We start from the raw sequence: 7,617 nt of genomic DNA, 5'->3' as shown, positions 1-7,617 counted from the left end.
CAAAAGCAGATCATGGACAGCCAGCATCATTGCACAAAGAATTATAAGAAAAGCTAACCTAAATTATAGCAAATAAACACAAAATATAAATAGATGCAATTTCAAATGAACAATAAAATATCAATAAAATCTAATCTTTCCCATTTCTGGTAAAAAAAAAAAGGAGGGGGGAATAAAAGTCTAAGAAAAAAGACAAAAGTAGGTGCTGAGATTCTGGGTCACTCAAGGAGGTTCTTGCTGCACAAATATTGGGATCTGAATTAGGATCCCCAGCATCCCACTAAAAAGTGACCCAATGGTGGTATATCCCTGAAATCTCAGAGTAGGGGTTTGAATCCAGGAGGATTCCTGTGCTTACTGGCCTTCCAGGCTAGCTAACTCAGGGTGTTCTAGGTTCTAATTAAGAAGAGTAGAGTAGGAAGTCATTGAGAAGGATACCTGACATTGAATTCTGGCATCCACACACATGTGTACACACACGCAAAAATGCATGCACAAAGTATAGCCTTCTTTGGAAACAGGCTAATTTTTCCAAAATATGCACCTTTCTACTCTTTTGCTGTTGTTGTTACACAATTACTGATTTAAGGAGCACTCTTGGTTGCATTTCAGAGATTTAGGAAATTCTCAGAAGCTCCGCCAAGAGAAAATGCATTCTTTGTTTCCATGGGAATGCACATGTATGTTAGCCTGGTTTACTGTATGTGCTGAACAAGGAAGGTGCAGAGCAACATTTGGTATTCTGTGTTTGAGATATATATCCATAGAACAGAACAATACAAAATACTGCCCTCTGCTGAAAAATGTTTAGTACATAAATGAAATCTGCAAAGGTCCATTAAAATATTATATCTGCATTATATTGAGTTAAAAAAACTGAAAGTATTGATGAGATTCATAGGAAAATGTGATGAATGTTTTTAATCTCAATTAAAAAGTTTAAGGGAAGCATGACAGATGAGGTAGCCTGCTGTGGTGTCACATGAGTATAATTTTAGACCTTGGGAGCTGAGGCAAGATCAGAAGTCTGAGCACAGCCTGTTTCACTTGATTACATAGCTTTCCCAGGATGTATACATAAATCATAAAATATAAGATGTTAAAAATACTAAGCTAAGATAGGAGTAACACTTTGTATGGGAAAATGTTTTCTCCACATAGGATGATAGATAATTCCTATAATTTTAAGAAGCTCATATAAAAATTACAAAGGAAAATAAGCTTGGAAGTAATCCATTCTGGAGGGCATAGGAATTGTAATAAATGTATGGCAAAGTATTTCCAAGCTATAATAATTTTAGGTATTAAAAATATTCCTTAAATGGCTTACATTCCTTGGAGGAGTTGGCTATGAAATTTCACATGTTTCAGAGATGAGCAACATCAATGTTGCGTGATGAGACTTTTCCTGAGAACCACAACACACCCATTTACATACCCCAGAGAGGAAGCCCATGACAGGCCAAAGTACAGATATATCAAATCCAAGCTGGTGATTGAATGAGTTTGGGGTTATGTACTGCAATGAGATGAGGGGTTACTTACAGAGGCGGAAATGACTCAAGGACAGCTGCATTACCAAGGCCCAATCCAGCACAGGTGGGAAAAGCTGGGAACCTGGAGCACTCAGCACAGCCTGCAAGCAGCTCAAGAGGTTGAAGAGAATCCTTTCCAAATGACTCAGTTGGCCTAAACTTCTTGCAGGCAGCTCAATTTCTGCTTTGTCCAGACAGCTGGCCTTAAATCCATCTTCTCTTCAACTGGCTAGTCTGAGAGTTCTCTTAGCAGGCAGGCTTGTGTGAGAATAAGCAGTCTATTGTATTCTCTTAGGAGGGAGGGACCTAATGACTCTGGCAGGTTTCATTGACTTCTGGGATCTATTTTGAGTTGTTTGCTCTCTGTTTTAAGGAGCTTCTGGGAGACAGAATGTTTCAATCATGGAGGAAATTGCTAGACAACAATTAGCTACTATAAACTTGTTTGTAAATTATTACAGTGATAAAATGAAAGAGCCCATGTTTATTCCAATGACTTAGTGATCTAATTTCTTGAAACTAGATTGCAGTAAATAGTTTCCTGTGAGGAGATAATACCACTCATAGTTGCAAAACTAAAAATTAAAGCAAATGTATATTTTTCAAAAACATTCTTTTTACGGTGTCTCAATATGATGGAGTGGTAAAAATGGAATGTATTATGGTGGGGTCAATGCCCCTCCAACGATAGCCACATGAAAATCAGTGAGATCTAAGAGTATGATACCTAACATGAAAGGGTATTTTGCACATTAAGTTAGGTCAAATACTTTAAGAACGGGAGATTATCTTGTGTTATCTAGGTGGACCACACCTTCTCAGTTGACCCTTGGTCCACTGAAAGTAGAGAAGATGGAAGAATATAAAGGCATGGCTGAAGTTGAAATCAGTGAAATGCCAAGGTTGGGAGGAATTTGTAAAGGCTTGCTATTTTTGAGCTGTAGGAAGCTATGAATGGGAGCTAGCAGAAGGTTTCCAGCAACAAAGGTCATGAACTCATCAATCTGAATAACTGTGGAAATAGCTTCTTCATTACTACAGCCTTCAATAAGGAATGTGTACCACCACAATCAGGTTCATGTCAGCCCTGTGGAAATTGGACTTGAGGATCCATCACTGTACTTGCAATTGATAAATGTTTGTGGTCGAAAGTCTGAAATACGTGGCAGTTTTTGTTTGTTAGTTTGATTTTGTGTTTCTAAAAAAAGAAACAAGTAATAATGCTAGAAAATTATGTAGAAAATATGAACTATCCACACTTTTGTGTTTAGCATACTTAACATGACTGTATACATACAGAAACCAAGCAATGTAAAGAAAGGCACTATGCAAATTTAAACACTGCTGTGTAACTAGATAAAATATTAAAAAATCCACTCTAAAATGAAATAAAACACTGCTGAGGCCCACAAGAAAGGGAATTTTCAATTATTATTTGTAGTAATTAAGGTATTAGTGATCGTTGCCTTGTCTCCTGATGATAATTTAAAATACTAGTAAAAGTACAGAAAATATGTCTTGAAGACTGAGTCAGTATTAGTACACTTTCACAACAAAGAAAATACTTAGAAATATTTTTATTAGGTTTTCTTTTCTTAGATCAAGTCTTTTTAGAAGTTGTGTGTATAATTTCCCCATGCAGTGCCCTCTTAAGGACTGAGAGGCACTTACATGCAGCTTGTTTTGCGTTCAGTCTTCTATATTTTCCCTATCTCCTCAGCTGATGTCAAGTGAGTTCTATAAACAAACTTATCCCAATCCCAATGTCAAGACTCAACTCTCTCTACCCATGCAATGGATAATTCAAAATGAGTTTTCCCTAGTAAATGATAATTTTCTTTTTTTTTTTTTTGTTTGTTTGTTTGTTTTTTTGTTTTTTCGAGACAGGGTTTCTCTGTGTAGCTTTGCGCCTTTCCTGGAGCTTACTTGGTAGCCCAGGCTGGCCTCGAACTCACAGAGATCACCAACGCCCGGCTGATAATTTTCTTAATACTTCTACTTAGCTTATTACTTAAATGTGATCCTTGAGAATTCCCCATTCTGAGCTATTAAAAAAAAATCTGTTCTACTCATTTTTAGTTCATTTATTCAACCATCTGAATTTGTATGTTCTCTTTGAATTGGTAATTAGGTGGGTCAATAAATAAAAATACCTACTCTTCATAGATGAGAGCTTTATCCAAGAAGAGTTGGCCATAGCAGGTATATGCATATCCTCTCCAATGACAGAGGAATCCAGTGGTAAATTAAACCCACAGTTCTTGAAGAGAAATTGGGTGGAAGGATTAACACAAAGTAACAGGAAGAGGACAGAAACATCAAATGTAGAAGTTGATCACATGCTATTTAGTTAGGCATTGTAGGCTGATAGTCACACTCTGGGCCTGGGTATCATGTGTCAGTGCCTTACAGGCATCCTGTGTGGGTCAGTCACATGTCAGGCAAAGCATTTGTCTCAGTAACTCACCAGGCACTTCAGCTCCTCTAGTCCCAGGTCTGTGTTTTTTACTTCATCTGTTTTTGGGGTCATGAGGTTGCATTTTCAATTGTTGGTCCTGTGATCAGGCAAGGAATCGATTGATATCTCCTGTGCATACCCTCTGCCTCTGTGACCTTGGCAGCTGAAAATAATTCCAGAAATGTGTATTTGAATCAAAGCAAACAAGGAGCCATAGGAATGCTACATAGAAGCTGTCACCATGCTGTCTGCCTTTACTTTGATCTGTAACTGTGCTTTTCTTCAACTTCCTTTTATTTTACCCTTATAACACATCTTTATTCCTCTCTATGAATCTGTCAGTACTTTAAGGTAAATTCCTCAGAAATTAGAGCAGGAAAAGGTACACAAGAGCTGACGAATCTCCTTGAGGATGTTCCAAAGAAAGGAACATGTTTTCCCTTTCCCGGGTAATGCTAAAGAGGATTTGGAGCGCTAATAGAAGACAGTCCCAGGTCACATGTGCCCATTTACATTGAGATAATGAATAAGGTGAGTGACATTGATTCAGACTGTGAGAGTGTTCAAATTCTCTGTATTTAAATAGTTTCAAATACAAGGAACAATACAGAAGCATCTGGGACTATGAAGAATGATGGCCACTGCCATTTTCTTAGCCCAAAACTACTATCTTTTGTTACAGGAATAATAAATTCCAGGAAGTTTATCTACTTTAATTTCTACCTTATTCAATTCATTTCCATACAGTCACCAAAGTAACATATTAAAACAAATTAGGTACCATTCTCCCAGAACACACCACTTTTATTTAGGGAAAAATAACATTTTTGCCTACAAGACCTTACATGATTTAGTCCAAGCTAACTCAGGATATATTTCCTCCTTCATTATCATTTTACTCAAAGGGCTCTAGACAATATACCTTATCAATTTATATCCTACATAATTCTAAATAATATTATGCTTTTTTGTTTGTTTGCTAATTTTTCAAGACAGAGTTTCTCTGTAGACCAGGCTGGCCTCAAACACACAAATCTGCCTGCCTCTGCCACATAAATGGTAGGATTAAAGGTGTGTGTCACTACATGCGGCTTAATATTATGCTTTAAAATGTACCTGCATATATTTGTTATTCATTTTATATACTTTTTTGTTTACTGTTGTCTCTTATTAGTTACTTATTGCCTACTGTTGCCTCCTCACCTTCCTTATTCAACAATAGCTAGTTCAATTCATTGAGCATAATGAATGCCATCTAAAGTATCTAGCACAGTGTCCTGAGCATAGATGTTGCTCAGTAGATACTTTCTTTAGCAAATTCTTGAAAACTCCTCAGAAACTGTAAAGATGTGGTAAATAATTATGAAGTAGGAGTGAAGAGGTCTAGATCAAAATTTTAGCTTTGCTTAGGGGATGTATCACAAGCCTCTCTTTCCATATCTGTTATACAAAAATGCATTCATATCCCTAAAGCAAATAACAGTGAAGGAATCCATGACAACTATATGATCTGCTTTTAAATATATGGTTCTGGCATTAATGAGAAAATTGAGGCAGTGTTTCACATGTTTAGGTGGTGTCTCAAAAAGGAAAGAAACTCTGTTGTAGCACTAGTTTTGTGATTTGTATTCATTTTCTATTTTATGCATCACTGGATAAATATTGTATTCATCTTCTTGGAATATTACTCATTCAAAACTGATATAAATATCAAATAATTATTTTAAAGTTCCTTTCAAAGTCTGGTTTAAGATATACATATGTTAACATAGTCAATGAGGGATGGAGCAAACAAAGACTCTTAAATGCATTTGAAGAAGGGAGGAACCATTTGGCCTCAGTAGGATAGATACTGTGATAGGGACACAAAGGACTAGAAGCAATGGGATGTTTCAGTAATGGCTTGCAGATTCCTTTACTAATACCAGAGAGTACTAAATGATTTCACTGATTTGTCAGAAAATCAATGAGTACTTAATGTTTTTCCTTTCCAGATAAATATTTTGTGCTTTTCAGAGATTCACTCCAGCATATTGGAAAATGGTTTCAATCATGGAAAGTACTCTTCAAGGTGAGATCCAGAATGGAAGAAATGAAATGTTCTTCTGATTCTCACTTAAGCTCAGATTCTTCACATGTAAAATGAGAATAATAACACCTGTTTTTCTTGTTGTGAGGACAATGTTTGGTTACGTATGTAAAAGAGCATTGTAAATTAAAAGAGATTTGGGTGTTTTGGCTCATCAAGAACTCTAAGAAGCTAGAATGCCATAATTACTCAATTGAAACCTCTACCACCCTAACCAGTACCATGTGACAGGGTATGCACTCACATGTTACAGCTTTGGGCTCACTGGGGCCTTACAAGGGCTGCCCCAGCAACGTCATACACCAGGGAGGGCTAGCAATAGGGCAATGGGCTCTTATAGAGTGTTCATGAACTCTGGTGAGAAATTTAATGAAAACAAAGTCTTAGCTGTGGGAAAGCTGGGACTCTGCATGATTAAATGGGTACCAGAGGTAATAAGACTGTAAATTTTATTTATGACATTTTTATGTGTCTTTCATTGTGTTATTCTTTGATGTTTTCTATTGCAAAACCACAAAAACTGTAAAGAGTCTTCCTATTGGAGTAATAATTTAGGCCAAGAATGAGCTCAAATTTGAATCCTCCATTTCTTTCCCTGGTGGAAGCTTCAGTGTCTATTGTCTGCCCCTAAAAGGGGGCCTTCTGCATAATAATTAAACAGCACAGAAAACATGGTGTGGGGAAAGGACTGAGGGATCTCTTCTATTATTATTCTAATCAGGATTTACAAGGGAATTATTTACTTTGCTAAACCCTACTGATCCAGTGTGGAGTTCAAAACTATAAATGTTATCTGTCTATAGATATGTCACTTCCAACATTTATGGTTGATATTTGTTTTCTATCATGTTGATTTTAATTTTTAGCAAATTATTACAACAATCCCCCCTTCCACACACACACACACTCACACATTATTCTGGGCTAGTGCATAGAAGAATATAATATTTTAGATTAAAGGTATTACTTAAGCTTAGGATGTAAAAATGGATTATATGGGAAGTTCAAAGCACAGTGAAGTTGGTTACATTGCCCTCTTAAAGGAAAGTTAAATTTAATCAGGCTGAGTACACTGTAGGAAAACAGATTGAGAGTAGTTTTAGATGATCTCAAGGCATATTATTAACTTGGTGGCAAGGTCTGGCAAAAGTTTATTTTCTGAAGGCAAGGGCTATTTTCAGAAAAAGATCCCACATGCTATGTGTGTTTGACTTAGTCCCAGAACTATAAAAAGTTGGAATATTACTAGCTCTATAACTATAAAGCTACAGAACAGACTGACATGATCATTATGCAAAATGATTCAAAGCCGAAACCTCACATCACTCATTTGATATCCCTGGAATCAACTGAATCTTAGCTGTCCCATGTTCTTCTATTCCTTAGGCTGGCTGCTTGCCCTTTGTGTGAGGTGACCATGATAACCATTTCACTATAGAAACAAAGCTTACACTACAGAAACAAAGCTCTGCTTACTCTTTGTAAGAATCAGTTTTACTCCAATAATATGCAAAGGCACATAGAAATATAAAAAA

Source organism: Peromyscus leucopus, chromosome 1, assembly GCF_004664715.2.
Source record: "Peromyscus leucopus breed LL Stock chromosome 1, UCI_PerLeu_2.1, whole genome shotgun sequence".
Lineage (NCBI taxonomy): Eukaryota > Metazoa > Chordata > Mammalia > Rodentia > Cricetidae > Peromyscus > Peromyscus leucopus.
The sequence above is the reverse complement of the archived record's forward strand: the minus strand, read 5'-3'. Positions refer to the sequence as shown.